The sequence below is a fragment of the Balaenoptera physalus genome (genome assembly GCF_965194825.1).
Source record: "Balaenoptera physalus genome assembly, chromosome: 4".
Taxonomy (NCBI): domain Eukaryota; kingdom Metazoa; phylum Chordata; class Mammalia; order Artiodactyla; family Balaenopteridae; genus Balaenoptera; species Balaenoptera physalus.
Genome location: NC_138891.1, coordinates 96,851,670 through 96,869,427, shown reverse-complemented (window position 1 = coordinate 96,869,427; position 17,758 = coordinate 96,851,670). Strand labels below are relative to the sequence as shown.

The 17,758-nt window shown below is 38.9% G+C and overlaps 1 protein-coding gene across 4 annotated transcripts in view; it reads left to right on the top strand.

Annotated features, from left to right (window-relative positions):
• Nucleotides 1–17,758, top strand: part of NFKBIZ (NFKB inhibitor zeta) — a 290,471-nt gene that overhangs the window by 136,818 nt on the left and 135,895 nt on the right. For 2 of the 4 annotated variants that reach the window (XR_014263084.1, XR_014263085.1), the window contains exons 15-16: nt 7,967–8,006; nt 15,098–15,478. The exons of 1 other annotated variant lie outside the window; for it this stretch is intronic. The gene's annotated coding sequence lies outside the window, so the exon portion shown is untranslated. The remainder of the gene's footprint in view (nt 1–7,966; nt 8,007–15,097; nt 15,479–17,758) is intronic. One more of the 4 variants, XR_014263083.1, reaches the window with a different exon arrangement.

The following is a 17,758-nucleotide window of genomic DNA, read 5'->3' as shown; positions in this document are numbered from 1 at the left end:
TGACAGGTGTGAAGTGATATCTTCTTGTGACTTTTTATTTCCATGTTCCTGAAGATTAGTGATGTTGAGTATTTTCATGTGCCTGTTGGCCCTCTGTATATCTTCTTTGGAAAAAAGTCTACGAGGTCCTCTGCCCATTTTTCATGTGGATTGTTTGTTTTTTGATACTGAGTTGTAGGAGTTCTTCATATATTTTGGATATTAACCCTGTATTGGACATATCATTTTCAAATATCTTCTCCCACTCTGTAGGTTGCCTTTTGATTTATTGATGGTTTCCTTCACTGTGCAAAAGCTTTTTAGTTTGGTATATTTCCATTCATTTATTTTTGCTTTTGTTTCCCTTGCCTGAGGAGACAGATCCAGAAAAATATCCAGAAAAATAAGACCAATGTCAAAGAGCATACTGCCTGAGTTTTCTTTTAGGATTTTTATAGTTTCAGGTCTTACATTTAGTTTTTAATCCATTTTGAGTTTATTTTTGTACATGGTACTAGAAAATGGTTTAGTTTCATTCTTTTACATGTAGCTATCCAGTTTTTTGAAAACCATTTATTGAAGAGACTGTCTTTTCTCCATAGTATATTCTTGTCTCTTTCATTGTAGATTAATTGACCACATGAATGTGGGTTTATTTCTGAGCTTTCTGTTCTGTTCTGTCTGTTTGTGTGCCAATACCATACTGTTTTGATTACTGTAACTTTGTAGTATAGTTTGAAACCAGAGCGTGAGATACCTCCCGCTTTGTTCATTTTCAAGATTGTTTTGGCTATTCAGGGTCTTTTGTGGATCCATACCATCTTTAGGACTACTTGTTCTGGTTCTGCAAAAAATGCCATGGGTATTTTGTTAGGGATTGCATTGAATCTGTAGATTGCTTTGGGTATTATGAACGTTTTAACAATGTTAATTCTTCTAATCTATGAGCAAGGTATATCTTTTCACTTATTTGTGTGTCTTCAGTTTCTTTCATCAGTGTCTTATGGTTTTCAGAGTACAGATCTTTCACCTACTTGGCTAAATTTATTCCAAGGTATTTTATTTTTTTTTGATGGAATTGTAAGTAGAATTGTTTTCTTAATTTCTCTTTCTGATAGTTTGTTATTAGTGTATAGAAATGCAACAATTTTTATTAATTGATTTTTGAATCCTACTTTATTGAACTCATTTATTCTAATAGTTTTTTGGTGGAGTCTTTAGAGTTATCTATATATAGTATCATGTCAACAGCAAATAGTGACAGTTTTACTTCTTCCCTTCCAATGTGGATGCCTTTTATTTCTTGTCTGATTGCTGTGTCTAGGACTTACTTACAATATGTTTTTGAATAAAAGTGGTGATACTATTCTTGTATTTTTCCTGATCTTAGAGGAAAAGTTTCAGTTTTTCACCATTGACTGTGATGTTAGCTGTGGACTTATATATGGCCTTTGTTATGTTGAGGTACATTTCCTCTATACCCACTTTGTTGAGGATTTTTATCATAAATGGATGTTGGATTTTGTCAAATGCTTTTTCGGAACCTATTGAAATGATCATGTGATTTTTGTCCTTAATTTTGTTAAAGTGGTATATCTCATTGATTTTGCAGATATTGAACCATCCTTATGTCCTTGGAATAAGTCCCACATGACCATGATATATGATCCTTTTAATGTATTGTTGAATTTGGTTTGCTAATATTTTATTGAAGATTTTTGCATCTGTTCATCAGGTGTGTGGCCTGTAATTTCCTTTTTTTTTTGTAGTGTCTTGGTCTGGTTTTCATATCAGGGTAATGCTGGCTTTTAGAATGAGTCTGGAAGTGTTCTTTCCTCTTCAATTTTTGGAACAGTTTGAGAAGGAAAGGTATTCACTCATCATTAAATGTGTAGTAAATTTCTCCTGTGAAGCTGTCTGGTCTTTGACTTTTGTTTGTTGGAAGTTTTTTCATTACTAGCAATCTGTCTGTTCAGATTTTCTATTTCTTCCTGATTCAGTCTTAGAAGAGTGTATGTTTCTAGGCATGTATGTATCCATTTCTTCTAAGTTGTTCAGTTTGATGGCATATAATTTTTCATAGTAGTCTCTTTGATTCTGTGGTATTGGTTGTAATGTCTCTTTTTTCATTTTTGATTTTACTGATTTGGGCCCTCTTTTTTTCTTAATGAGTCTAACTAAAGGCTTGTCAGTTTTGTTTATCTCTTCAAATAAACAGCTCTCTGTTTCATTGATCTTTTGTATTGTTTTTTGCCGTCTCTATTTCATTTATTTCTGCTCTGATCTTTATTATTTCCTTCCTTTTACTAACTTTGGGCTTTCTTTGCTCTTTTTCTAGTTTCTTTAGGTATAAGTTTAGGTTGTTTATTTGACAATTTTCTTGTTTTTTGAGGTAGACCTGTCTCACTATAAACTTCCCTCTTAGAACTGCTTTTGCCGTATCCCATAACTTTGGAAAGTTGTGTTTCCATTTTCATTTGGCTCCAGGTGTTTTTTTTTAATTTTTAATTTTTTGGCTGTGTTGGGTCTTCTTTTCTGTGCAAGGGCTTTCTCTAGTTGCGGCAAGCAAGGGCCACTCTTCATCGCGGTGCGCGGGCCTCTCACTATCGCGGCCTCTCTTGTTGGGAGCACAGGCTCCAGACATGCAGGCTCAGTAGTTGTGGTTCACGGGCCTAGTTGCTCCGTGGCATGTGGGATCTTCCCAGACCAGGGCTCGAACCCGTGTCCCCTGCATTGGCAGGCAGATTCTCAACCACTGCGCCACCAGGGAAGCCCTCCAGGTGTTTTTTGATTCCCACTTTGATTTCTTCATTGACCCACTGGTTGTTTAGTACATTGTTTAGCCTCCATGTGTTTGTGTGTTTTCCAGTTTTTTCTTGTTGATTTCTAGTCTTATAGTGTTATGGTAGGAAAAGATGCTTGATATAATTTCAGTCTTCTTAAGTTTATTGAGACTTGTTTTGTGGCCAGCATGTTGATCTATCCTGTGGAATGTTCCATGTGCACTTGAAAAGAATGTATGTACTGCTGCTTTTGGATGGAATGTTCTCTATATATCTATTAAAGTCCTCAGGTCTAACATGTTGTTTAAGGTTAATATTTCCTTACTGATTTTCTGTCAGTATGGTCTATCCACTGATATGAGTAAGGTATTAAAGCCCTTACTAGCATTGTTACCATCAATTTTTCCCTTTATGTTTGTTAGTATTTGCTTTATGTATTTAGGTGCTCCTATGTTGGCTACATATATATTTTTGAGGGTTATATCCTCTTCTTGGATTGATCCCTTGATCGTTATGTTCTTCTTTGTCTCTTGTTACAGCCCTTAAAGTCTATTTTTTCTCATATGAGAATTGCTACTCCAGCTTTCTTTTCTTTCCAATTGCAGGGAATATTTTTTTTCCATCTGTTCACTTTCAGTATGTGTGTGTCATTAGATCTGAAGTGAATCTCTTATAGGCAGCATATATATGGGTCTTGTTTTTTGTATCCAGTCAGCCACTCTATGTCTTTTTTTAAAAAAATATTTATTTATTTATTTTGGCTGCACCGGGTCTTAGTTGCAGCATGTGAGCTCTTAGTTGTGGCATGCGGGATCTTTAACTGTGGCATGCAGACTATCAGTTGCAGCATGCATGCAGGATTTAGTTCCCCAACCAGGGATTGAACCCAGCCCCCCTGCATTGGGAGAATGGAGTCTTACCCACTGGACTGCCAGAGAAGTCCCAGCCACTCTATGTCTTTTGATTGGAGCATTTGGTCCATTTACATTTAAAGTAATTATTGATTGGTTAGTACTTCCGCCATTTTGTTACTTCTGGTTATTTTTGCAGCTCTTCTCTGTTCCTTTCTTCTTTTAGTCTCTTCCTTGTGGTTTAAGATTTTCTTAAGTGTTATATTTTGATTTCTTTCTCTTTATTTTTTGGGTACTTATTGTAGGTTTTTGGTTTGTTGTTACCATGAAGTTCATATCTACCTACCTATCTATCTATCTATCTATCTATCTATCTATCTATCTATCTATCTATTCCCTCTAGTGTTTAAGTTGATAGTCACTTAAGTTTGAATGCATTCTAGAAGCACTTCATTTTCCCTTCCCAACTCCCAGGTTTTTGTTTTTGATGTCATATTCTACATCTTTTTATTTTGTGTATCTGTTAACTACTTATTGTAGTTAAAGTTGATGTTATGATTTTTGTTTTTTGTCTTTTAATCTTCATACTGGCTTTTTAAGTGATCAATTCAATGCCTTTACCGTATATTTGCCTTTACCAGTGAGATTTTTTCTTTCATATATTTTTGTATTTCTAGTTATGGCCTTTTCTTTTCCACTTGAAGAAGACCCTTTAACATTCCCGTAAGACCAGTAATGAACTCTTTTAGTTTTTGTTTGTTTGGGAAAGTCTTTATCTCTCCTTCAATTTGGAATGATTGCATTACTGAGTTGTAAGTTTTTTCATTTCAGCACTTCAGATACATTATGCTACTCCCTTCTGGTCTGCAAGGTTTCTGCTTTAAAATCAGCTGATAGCCTTATGGGGGTTCCCTTTTGTGTGACTCATGGTTCTTCTTTTTCTGCCTTTAAAATTTTCTCTTTATCTTTAACTTTTTGCATTTTAATTCCGATATGCCTTGGTGTGGGTCTCTTTGGGTTCATCTTGTTGGTAGTCTCTATGATTCCTGGAACTGGATATCTGTTTCCTTCCTCAGTTTAGGGAAGTTTTCAGCCATTTTTTTTGGCTGCGCTGTGTGGCTTGCGGGATCTTAGTTCCCTGACCAGGGATTGAATCTGGGCCACACAGCAGTGAAACCACCAAATCCTAACCACTGGACCACCAGGGAATTCTCATCAGTCATTATTTCTTCAAATAATTTTTCTGGCCCTTTCTCTTTTCTCCTTCTGAGACCCCTATAATACAAATATTAGTATGCTTGATGTTGTCATATAGGTTCCTTAAAGTATCCTCATTAAAAATTTTTTTTTCTTTTGCTATTTTGACTGGGTGATTTCCATCATTCTGTCTTCCAGGTCACTTATACATTCTTTTGTAACATATGGTCTCCTGTTGATTCCCTCTAGTGTATTTTTTATTTCATTCTCTGTATTCTTCAGCTGTGATTGGTTCCTTTCTATATTTTCTAACTCTTTGTTGAGGTTCTCACTGTGCTATTCCATTCTTCTCCTGAGTTCTGTGGATCTTTATGACTGTGGCTTTGAACTCTTTATCATGTAAATTACTATCTCTGTTTCATTAGTTTGGTTTTTTTTTTCCCCCCCTGGGGTTTTATCTATTCTTTTGTTTGGAACAAATTCCTCTGTCTCCTCATTTTGTTTGGTTTTCTGTGGTTGCTTCTATGAATTAGGTGAAATAGTTACATCCTCTGGTCTTGAAGATGTAGTCTTGTGTTGGAATATTCCCTATGTAGACTGCATGTGCTGGGTAGCTTTGGCATGCCAACTGGGGCTGGAGCAGGCATGGGTCTGGGGGAGAGTTGCAGGTTACTCTGGGTTGGACCAGGGGTGCCTTGGTGGGACAGCTAGAGCTGGAGCAAGTGCAGGCTGGGGCTTTCCCAAGGCATGCCAGAGCCACTGCCCTGGTGGGATGGCTGGAGCTGCAGTGGGCACAGTCTGGGCCTTTCCCAGGGTGTGCTAGGGCTGCTGCCTTGGCAGGACAGCTGGCATTGGAGTGGGTGTGGGCCAGCGGCATGCTGGGGTGGTGGCTTTGGCAGACCAGCTAGAGTGCCAGGCACTTTTCAAACTGCTACCTGAGCTGGGACTCAGAGTGGGTGAGTTTATGCATGAGCCCTTTAAAAGCAGAGTCTAGGTTTCCTACAGTCCTCTGGCTCTCCCAGACTTAAGCTCCATTAGTTTTCAAAGCCAGTTATATGGGCATATCTTCCAAGTGCTGGTCCCCAGGGGTGGGTTACCCAATGTGGGGCTTGAACCCTTTGCTCCTTAGAGAGGACCTTTGCATTTATGACATCCCCTCCTGCTTGTGCGTCACTGTGCTGGGGTTTGTATCCTGACTAGATTATGAGTCTGCCCTTCCTACCCATCTTGATGTGGTTTTTCTTTATCCTTAATTGTAGTTGAGCTGTTCTGCTAGTCTTCAGGTCATTTTCAGAGAAAGTTGTTCTATACGTAATTGTAGTTTTGTTGTGTCTGTGGAGGAGGTGAGCTCAGGGTCTTCTATTCTGCTATTTTGATCCTACTTCCTGATTCTTGGTTCTTACCTTGTCTTCTGAGAAGCTGAATGGAGTTTCGTCTAAAATGTGTACATACAATCCACACTTTTAGACTTCCTTTTCAAGATTTCAGTGTACTCTATTTGGATGTGGGTGTCTAAACAAAATGATCAGTCAAGTTCTCAACTCTGGATTTGGTCCTGGATCTAGTTGTCAGACTTGGATAATGTCCCAATAACTACAGCAAACAAGATGATCTAGACTGTTTTCATAGGTAGATCTTGTGCAATTTCTATCCCCAGGTGTCTGGCAGGAACATTGATGAAGACACCCCTGCATGTCTATTTGGAACCCAGGAGGCTATGCTGACTGCCAACACTATACACTCATTTGGCTCCCATGGGTGTGGGAACTTCCTGTTTTTGGCAGAGGACAGAGAAGCTTTTTTTTAAAAAATTAATTATTTTTATTTATTTATTTTTAGCTGCGTTGGGTCTTTGTTGCTGCGTGCAAGCTTTCTCTGGTTGCAGCAAACGGGGGCTCTTCTTAGTTGGGTGTCTGTGCTTCTTATCGCGGTGGCTTCTCTTGTTGCGGAGCATGGGCTCTAGGCGCACGGGCTTCAGTAGTTGTGGTTTGTGGGCTATAGAGCTCAGGCTCAGTAGTTGTGGCACACGGTCTTAGATGCTCCGCGGCATGTGGGATCTTCCTGGACCAGGGCTTGAACCCGTCTCCCCTGCATTGGTATGCGGATACTTAACCACTGTGCCACCAGGGAAACCCCAGGACAGAGAAGCTTTGACTCTCCCTACAAGTCCCGTGTGCCACTAGGTATGGGATGACTCTGCAGGGCTGGGCTTCAGACAGGAAACCTTTCCTTCCATGTTCCACCTTTAACTATGGCAGCCAGTTGCTGTAGCGTTCTGAATTGAGTTGTTGTAGTGTTTGTTTAGATTTTTCTAGCTGTAGAATGAGGTTAATGACAGTAGATCAGATGTTGTGCCAGTGTGGGAAGAGAGTTTGAAAGGATCTTATGAATCATAATGTCCGACACAGACTTAGAGACAGGAAGTGACAGGCAGTTCATGGCAGAGCTGGGACTAAATCTAGGTCTCTAGATTCCTAGTCTAGGATTCTTTCCATCTTGCTTTGACCTCTCATAAGTAACTATGTGATCAGAGAAGGGGAATCTAAAATGAATATAAAATGGATTGATTTATGAACTCAGAATTCTTAAGCTTTGCTGTATTGTATATGCAATCTGGCCTCTATATTTCCTTCCTCTAACTTTCTCTTCAGGCTATTTTCTAGCCATTTTGGGGATAAGTTTTCATATATTTCTGAGGTAGAACCTCAGAATCCAACTCATTTTACCTCTAGTCTATTTCACATTTTTTGGAGTATATTATAGGCATTGTGGTTGTATTTGGTGGATAAAAGATGATGATAAGACCTAGCACCTGACCTGGAGGCACATACAGTCTAGAAGAGGAAATAAGCATAAACATAATACAGAATGATAGTTGCTATAATAGAAACCTACCTAAGGTACTAAGCAGAGAAGAAGTCCTAAGTGAATAACTTCAGGGCATGGAGCATGGAAGGCAAAGAGATGGGGGTAGGCTCCACAGAGGAGGTAGCACCTAAGTTGGGATTTGAAGAAAAACAGCATTTGGAATAAAAAACTTACTGACTTTTAAAAAATTAAAGTATAATTGATTTACAATATTGTGTTAATTTCAGGCGTACAGCAAAGTGATTTGGTTATATATATATACTCTTAAAAAATTATTTTCCATTACAGGTTGTTACGAGATATTGAAAATAGTTCCCTATGCTAAACAGTAAGTCCTTGTTGTTTATCCGTTTTATATATGGTAGCGTGTATCTGTTAATCCCGTAGTACTAATTTATCCCTCCCCTGCCTCCTATTTGGTAACCATAAATTTGTTTTCTATGTCTGTGAGTCTGTATCTGTTTCATAAATAAGTCATTTGTACTATTTTTTAGATTCCACATATAAATGATGTCATACAGTATTTGTTACTGACTTGCTTTTAATTCATGCTTCTACTCGGGTACTACTTTATTTAGCATAACAAAAATTATACTGCTAATGCTTCCAAAAGATACTGATCAGAGAGGTACAATGGGGACTTAGGTTGCATGCAGAGCAACTCATCAGGAAAGTTTAGGACTTCGTTCAGATACTGTTTAAGTAACAACTATTACTATTATTATTATTATTTTTAAATTTATTTTATTTATTTATTTTTGGCTGCATTGGGTCTTCGTTGCTGCTCACAGGTTTTCTCTACTTGCGGAGAGTGGGGTCTACTCTTCGTTGCGCTGCACAGGTTTCTCATTGCGGTGGCTTCTCTTGTTGCAGAGCACGGGCTTTAGGTGTGCAGGCTTCTGTAGTTGTGGCTTGCAGGCTCTAGAGCGCAGCCTCGGTAGTTGTGGCGCACGGGCTTAGTTGCTCCGTGGTATGTGGGATCTTCCCGGACCAGGGATCGAACCTGTGTCCCCTGCATTGGCAGGCGGATTCTTAACCACTGCACCACCAGGGAAGTCCAGTAACAACTATTACTGATGAAGCTAATGGCAAGCACTGCTGTCCCTATACCCAGAAAACAGATGGATATGGCTGTAAAGGTTAGTCAAGTAATAATCTTGTTAATATTTTTTGAGCATTTATCATGTGCTGTACTTTATGTATGTTAGAAGCATTATGTTATTTAATTCTTATACTAACCATATATAGCAGGTACCAGAATTTTTATAGGTGAGAAAACAGAAGTTAAGAGAGGTTAAGAAATAATTTTGCCTAAGGTCAGAGAGCTAGAAAGTAGTGAGACAGAATTTGAAATCAAGAGTGTCTCCTTCCAGGGACTGAACTCTTAACTCCTACCCTGTGCCATGGTTGGAACAGAGTTGGAATGTAAACCAGAATTTATCTGGATCCTTTAAATCTCCCCCATAGAAGTTCTAGCCATGAGAACATGCTAGGGACATGGGATTAGACTTATCATCAAACACTTGCTGAATTTCTGCAAAGTCCTTAACACTCTGTTAGGTCCTATAAGGAATGCAGAGAAACCTGAACTTAAGTCCTGGAGGATGAAACTCACATCAAGGAAATGAGGTCCTGGGAGAATAAGCTCCTTGCCCAAGGTCCATGGCTGGTGAGTGAGACCCAACACTTGAACACTTGAACTTGATTTTTAACACTAGAACTAGTGCTTTTTCTTCTACAATTTCTAGGCAGATTTTGGCATTCATAAACAGAATAGTTAGCTCCTGTAGGACTGGAAGCTAAACAAACATCTTTCACAACTTTTAGGGTCAAGGTTTCATTGTATTTTTTTTTTTTTTCTGACTTGAGATATCCTTTTCCTTAAGTCTACTAATTCCGGTGGTGCCAGAAAAAAGATGTTTGAGACTGTGAGCCAGAAAGAGTTCTAAGCCCCTGTTTGATGTGATATCTCACTCTCTTTTCTACCATACTTCAACTCTGATCCATGAACTACTTGATATTAAAAAAAAAAAAAAGGAGAGAGAAAGATCTGCCAGCTTACTTTTCAAATCATGCTGGTGTACGTTCTTTCCATGTTTTTTTTTGGGGGGGGGTTTATTTTTATTTATGGCTGTGTTGGGTCTTCGTTTCTGTGCGAGGGCTTTCTCTAGTTGTGGCAAGTGGGGGCCACTCTTCATCGCGGTGCGCGGGCCTCTCACTGTCGCGGCCTCTCTTGTTGCGGAGCACAGGCTCCAAACGCGCAGGCTCAGTAAATTGTGACTTACAGGCCTAGTTGCTCCGCGGCATGTGGGATCTTCCCAGACCAGGGCTCGAACCCGTGTCCCCTGCATTGGCAGGCAGATTCTCAACCACTGCGCCACCAGGGAAGCCCCTCCATGTTTGAATAGCAATACACTGACATAATGAGCTAGACTAATTTTCATATAGGGCAGAGTTAACAAAATTTATGGTTGAAAGACAATTGTATTTCTGAAATTGTATTTCTTAACTTTAGTGAGAAAGATTAACAAAGTAAACATTAAGTTGAAAGCTAGAAGAAACCAGAAAAGGAGACTGGGGCTGCATGATATTCTGGAAAGCTGGTGGGACCATTTGATTCATGAGTTCAGAGCTGTGAAGGTTTTGTGCCTCGTTTTATGTGGTCACACAATGGTATCTTGGGCTATAGCCAAGACCAGCTTAATGACCAACCAGTGACTGAAGGGATTTTAGAAAGAAAAATCTTTCTCTACCCCTGAGCTCTTACTGTTAGAATTTCATTCGAGTCTGAGATTTTTCAAGAGTTTTAAAACATAGTTATCCTTTAAAGTAGTAGCCTGCCATACTCTTGCTTAATATCTCAGTGATTGGCTAATAATTCATTTCCATTTAATTGGGTTATGGATTAGTAGATCCAATTCTTGGATTATCAAGCAAGAATGACCTTAGGTATCACCAAGTCCAACCCTCTCACTTTATAGACGAGGGAATTGAGGCCGTGAAAGGTTAAATGATTTGCATAAGATTAATTAGAAGGGGGAATGAGAAATAAGGATTTCTTATTCCCATGTACTCTTTTGAAAGAATTTTTTTTTTTTACTTCTTGTACAGGAATACATAAATATATATATGTGTGTGTGTGTATGTATATCTGTGTATTTTCTTCATAAAAATTTAAATGATATCAAACCATAAAGGATGAAAAGATTAAAGTCCTCTTCCTCCTTTTCTCTTCCTCTGTGTAAATATTTTTGGGCCCTTTTCTACTCACTTATGTACATAGATGTATACATAAAAAATAATGAAACATCGTTTAAAAATATTAATAGAGCTCACATTTCATGTGTTCTGTAGCTTTCTTCATTTTATTTGTAAAATTTATATTTTTTGAAAAAAGAATATATATATGTATGTATATATAAGTTCAAAAGATTTTAAAAAAGTGAAAAGTCTCTCACCTCGCTCTGAGTCTTAGTCATGCAGTTTTCCCTGGAGGCCACCAGTGTTACCAGTTTCTTGTGTAGCTACCCAGAGAGATTCTTCGCTCATATAAGTCTTTACCCCCTGTTTTTAAAAATAAATTATAGCATACTATACATATATATATAGCACCTTACTTAAAAAAATTAATATTTCTTGGAGATTATTCCAGATTAGCAAATAAAAAGCCTTTTTTCTTTTAACGATTGTAGCAGTGTAGTATGTAATACAGTTCCATAATAATGCATTTTATAGGTAGTACTGCATGGTATTGCATTATGTGGATTTATCATAATTTATTTAACTTGTCACCTACTGATTTAGTTTTTTTTCAATATTTCCCCATTTAAAAATCATTGCATTGCATAACTTTATATATAGAGTGTATCACACATACCAAAGAGCTTTTATAGAATAAATTCCTGGAAGTGGCGTTTCTGGGTCAAATGTGTGCATTTGTAATTTTGATAAGATATTACCAAATTGCCCTTCAGGGGGGTTGTATCAATTTACCTCTCTCTAGCAATACAGGAGATGAAACTTGCCTTCCCATGACAGTACATAGAAATTTGCCACATTCCTTATCACGCCTCCTAGGTCTTCCACAGAATGGCTGTCCCGTAGTTTAAGTAATCCCTTACTGATGGACATTTAATTTATTTCCAAATTTTCAGTATTACAAACAACACTGCCTTGAACATTTCGTGTGCCAGTTTGTGAACATCTTTCTAGGAAACACCTACAAGTGGAAACCTTGTTTCAAAGGATATGCACATGTTATGTTTTAACAAATAATGCCAAATTTCTCCATGAATAGGCTGAAGCAAATCATGCACCCCCAAAAGTATAACAGGGTATCAGCTTCCACACATTCTCACCCAAATTAGGTATCATCAATTCATTTAAATTTTGCTTTGATAGTTGAAAATGAAAACAGGGCTTGAATTTTTACTTCTCTGATACTAGTGATGTTGAACATGTTTTCATATACTTACTGCTTGAAAAGGGTAGTCAGTAAGAGCAAAGTCCTGGAGTGAGATTGTCTGGATGTGACCCCAATGTTCTCACTTTATTACTCTTTGTAAGAGCCAACCAAGGGCAGGTTACTTCACTCTCTGTGCCTCACAGGGATGTGGTGAGGATTTCATGAGCTAATAGTTGCAAAGTGCCTATACCATAATTTATTTGATTCTCCCGTTTAATGTCGCTGGAGAAAGTGTATATGTAGGCAGTACGTGTCTTCCTATTCAGTTATGTAGAGACTTCTCTCACCTTTTCAATTTCTTTTTAAATGCCCTTCATTTTTCTTTATTTACATCTTACACATTTCTTTAACTTTACTCCTAGGCTTGTCTGATTGCCAAAAGAGTTGAACACACTATAGTTAAAGAAGAAATAATTTTTAATAAGATAATAAACTTTCTTGCTATTTAGTACTGAGTCATTGTGTTGATAGTTTATACAATGTTACAATTTTTCAGGTTACTTTTATTACGATGTATCCTAGCCCTAGAGCCCAGTATAATTAGGTCTGGATTCAAATCCTAGTTCTGATTTTAACACGTTTCTAATGAGTCTTTTGACTATGCCATTTCACCTCTTTGGACCAAGTTTCCTTACTAGAAGTAAGGGAATTAGACTATACTATCTTAAGGTCCCTAAAATTTTATCATTCTTCATATTCAAAAGACCCAATTTTCAAAGAGCCTGACCTGTGGGTCGTGGCCAAGTTATCACAAGCTCTTCAGAAGGAAATCCTATGAACATAGGGTAAAGTGAACAAGAGATTAAAAATTCATCTCCCACACAATGCTCCTTTAACAGGATGTGTACTTCTTTTGCGAAAATGATTCCTTATTTTCTTCCACAAATTCATGACCAGTGCACACCTCAGAGACCTAGTTCAAAGCCCCTCTCTAGAAGGCACCTCCTTATTGGCCACCTTTGATGTGGCAAATGCCACACTGAGGGAGGGAATTCACTGTACAAATCACCACACAATAGAATGTTGATATTCATTATTATGGGAAAGATATAGAACCTGATAGGGTTTAAGTCCCAGGAAAAACTTGGAGGGGGCTTGAAGTAAAATGCCACTGTGTGAACTTGGGCCCATGTCCTTTTCCTGGGGCTGGTGTGGTCCAGTGGGTACAAATATTAAGTCAACTCAAACTGAATTGAGCAAATGTTCTCCTTTAATAAAACTGGCACCTTGAACATCCTCAGATTACATTTATAATGTTATGTTTGGATCTGTAAAGTGTTAACTCTGTCGGGAGGCTGGTGGAGAGGCATATAGGAGGAGGAATGCTAGAGAGTAGTAGTGAGGCAAGGGTGTAACCCCAAGGTATATCCCCTCCTTAGGAAGAGAAACCTCGGAGTCTTTGGGTAGGAGTAACAAAGAGCTAGTTGCTATGAAAGCTGGGATGTGTTTGGTCTCGCATTTGCCCTGGGCTGTTGTATCCTCTCTCTAGAGCTGTCTCGAAGCTAGGAAGTTGAACAGATGGTAAGGACCCAATTAGGTGTCTGAGGGACAGAGAGAAAGAAGAACAGAGGTAACAGAGCAAATAGGACAGGCAAGATGAGTCCAGAAGGATAAGCCACACCTGCTGAGGTGACAGAAGAATGAGGAAATTAAAAAACAGCATGTTGGGTGGGACCCACAGATTTTTCAATCAACTAAATAAATGCTTTTCTTGGAGTGTGAACTAGATGTTATCTAGTTAGTCACCTTTTAACTGCAAGCTGGGCTTTCTCACTCCTCCTCCTCATAACTTTCCCCCTCATTTATTTACAAAAATACTCCACATTTATACATCATCATCGATGTGCTATTTACTAGTATTGATGTGCTCTCTGACCTTAAAGAGTTTACAGCCACATTCAACCAACCAGAGCAGTATATAATTTTACTTGTTCCTATCTTTCCTCTCCAAGCCCCATAATCTTATTTGTTAAGCAAACTCTTATGTGTGGCTTGCCATGTTTCAGGTAGTTTTGCAGACATTACAGATGCTTACACACCTAATGTTCATAAAAACCCTTTGGGGTATGTGCTATTATTATTCTCATTTTATCTATGAGGAAACTGTGGGGCATAGAAGTTGAGTAACTCTCCTAAGGTCATATAGCTAGTAAGTGGCAGAGTTGAGATTTGAACCAGGGACTCTGGCTCCAGAGTCCACAGTCTTAACAATTTAATCATGTTGCATGGTCTTGAATTTGGATTGGTATTTGTTCACAAAAAAAAAAAAAAAAAGAAAAATATTTGAATGATGAATGCAAGATCTAATTTGAACTAATTTACTGTTGGAGAGGAAAATAGTTCATTTTCTTTTTCTTTTTTTTTAAAAATAAGAGCCAGTTGCTTCTAAGTTGCTTTTGAACCTACATCATTTTTTCACTGTTCAGGAAATGACTTGGGAGGATAGGGTGCAATGAGGGAATGATTTAAGTGTCCATTAGGGTTTCTTTCAAAGCTCAGACGATTTCTGTGAAGCCAAAAGAAAAGGGACTGTTCTTGTGTTCTCCTGGGCTAAAGTGATCCCCAAATCTGCTGTTCTCTAGGGGGTTTTGCTCTTTTACTTATTAAACAACTGCCGATGGGATACCATTTATGTCCCATTGCTGTGCCAGTTGAAATGGGGATCCATGGAAATACACGCATGGTATCTGCCGTTAATGAGATTAAAATTTAATGAAGGAGAATAAACACACACACATACCACCTTTAAATAACATTCACAAATCTAGCAGTATATAAGCAAGCAACCAAACCAGGAATTCAGGGAACTGAAAGATCAGTGGGTAAACTTTATGGAAAGGCTGGCTTTGACTACATGGGGAGACAGCATGTTGAATTTACATGCCTCGGCAGATTCTCTTAGTCTCATCTGTTTCAAGGACTTTGACCTTTTCCATTCATCTGTTCTGCCTCAGCTGCTGAGCCTGAAAGAGTCTGTGGTCTATGAGATTCTACCACCCAAGACTGACCAGCTCCATGCCTGGACCCTCTGGCTCCTCCTACCACTTTGAGACTTGTATGAAATATCACACTATTTAGCATGGGCTCTATCTTCCTAAGCAGCTCTTAATGGGTCCAGAAGATACAACCAAGAAGAGAGTTGACTTTGGCAAAAGAAAAGTAGGAGCTGGAGAGAATTTGGGCTGATATGTATTCTTTCCCTTTCTTCTTTTAACAGACTAATCTAAGACATTTTCTCTGACCAACCTGTCTGGAGACATTCTGGGTAGCTGAGTATGTGACCTGCCAAGTGACTGAGATTTTTCAGGCTCATAGTGAAGTAGAAGCCATTGTTGGTACGTGGTTGGTGATTGTTACTGGCTGGTCGCTGTTTATTGGTGTTGTGGTTATTATGGAGATACTTATCTCCTATTGCTTGTCATCTTTCCCTGTCTCCCTTTCCTTTTCTTCACTCTTGTCCCAGGATTGTACCTCCCTAAATAAAGAAATATCCCATAATCATTGCCCCAGTTTCTGTTTTCTAGAAGTTTTGGAGTAAGACAGAAGAGAGGACAATCTTTGTAGAGTATAGAATATACAAAAGAATGATCTGGATTGAGAACGTTTATGTTGGGAATAGCTGCAGTCAATTTTAGAGGGCCATGCTGAGAGACATATGGATTCTTGGAAGGCTTTTGAGCAGAGGGGTGTCATAGTGGACACTGGGATTTAGGTAGGTAGACCAGGTTGAAATAAAAACTGGATTGGCAGAGGTGGGGAGAACTGGAGGAAGGAAGACTAGTTATGATTTCTTTTTAATATCTTTATTGGAGTATAATTGCTTTATAATGTTGTGTTAGTTTCTGCTGTATAACAAAGTGAATCAGCTATATGCATACGTATATCCCCATATCCCCTCCCTCTTGCGTCTCCCTCCCACCCTCCCTATCCCACCCCTCTAGGTGGTCACAAAGAACTGAGCTGATCTCCCTGTGCTATGCGGCTGCTTCCCACTAGCTGTCTATTTTACATTTGGTAGTATATATAAGTCCATGCCACTCTCTCACCTTGTCCCAGCTTACCCTTCCCCGTCCCCGTGTCCTCAAGTCCATTCTCTACATCTGCGACTAGTTATGATTTAAATGTGAGGATGAATGTAGGACCAAGTGGTAGAAATTAAATGGTAGATGAGGAACCTTAGGAAGGCCTTAAGCTATCTTGGTAAAATAGGAAGTCATTCACTAGATGTGAGTAAGGGGAAGGTACAATTAGGGGAATGAGCAAGAGGAGAGTGTCAGCGTACCCTCCTGAGGTCACGCTCCTGAGCGTCCACGGTTCAGACTGGGTCACGGTGCTTTATGCTGGGCCTGGCTGTGTGGCTGTAGGTCTCCCTGCTCTCCATCAATATGCTTCTAGGACACACACAGAAATTCTCATTTCATGATGAGTTGTGTACTATAAAAAAATTGCCGGAAGACTGATCAGATATTTACATGGTCTATTCAATTTGGATCTTGTTAATGAAATTTTGTTAATTTTATAAATTAATTTGTAAACAGATTAATGTTAATCTGTTAAATTTTGCTGATTAAAACTACTACTATGGAAACTGTTATTTACAGTCCTTTGTAAAGAACAAACAGATGAGCCCCGTGGTTATATAGCAGTTGGCTTTTCTTGTGAAGCCACAGTAACCACTGAACACTCATGCACTCATGACTTTTGTCTAGACCTTGCTCTTCATGAGGAGGCAGAAGTGGGCGGAGCCAGCCACGTATCCATTCTGGATCTGAAATGCAAAAGTGTGTGCTCAGTTTATTTTTTGTAATCCTCAACTACATGTAAAAATACTTTTGATTACTTCTGTGTTGTTGAGTACTTTATACACTGGCCAGTTATTGAACACTTGAGTTTGTGTTGAAGTTCCTCATGTCCAAGATTGTTTGTTTGCCTAGAAGGGAGAATAATTAATGTTCCAAAGCATTACTTGAGTATAGTTTATATGCTGAGGCAGGTAGGCAGAGGTAAACTATAAACCAGGGGATATAATATATCTACACAGACTCTGAGATGAGGCTACTCAAAAAATCCTTAAGTTAAAGCAAACAAACAAACCAGAAACATGAAGTGTTTGATTTGTTGTGCATGATATAATGGTTTCCAGGGACTTGGAGCGTTGTCTGGCTAGTGACTCAGGAGTCTGCTTCTGACTCAGCTAGTTGGTCTTTCTGTGGTGGCACAGGTGCCAAAGCGCATCCTTTTTCAAGGGGTGGTATTCCAATAGAGGTGCCCCATTTGTCTTTATGTTGATGTGGTGATCGTCATGCTTATCATGGGACCTCATTTCCTTTGAGCCCTCACAATTGCTCTTGCAGAGATCAAGCCTGACCCAGAGGTGAGTGTCTCAGCTGCTTTTTGGCTGTATTTATTGGTAAAGAGTCAGCTCTTTGTCATCGGTAACCAGCTGGTTTCAGTTTCATCACAGGAAGCTGTGAGCCAGGAACAGCATTTAGAAATCAACCAAAGGCTTGTGGGAAGTCTGACCAGTGTCATAAGTGGATGGCTGAACACGGCTGAGGGAGTTTCAGAAATGGGGGGAATTTCAAAAGTGGAGGGAACGTCATAGTTTGAAGTGA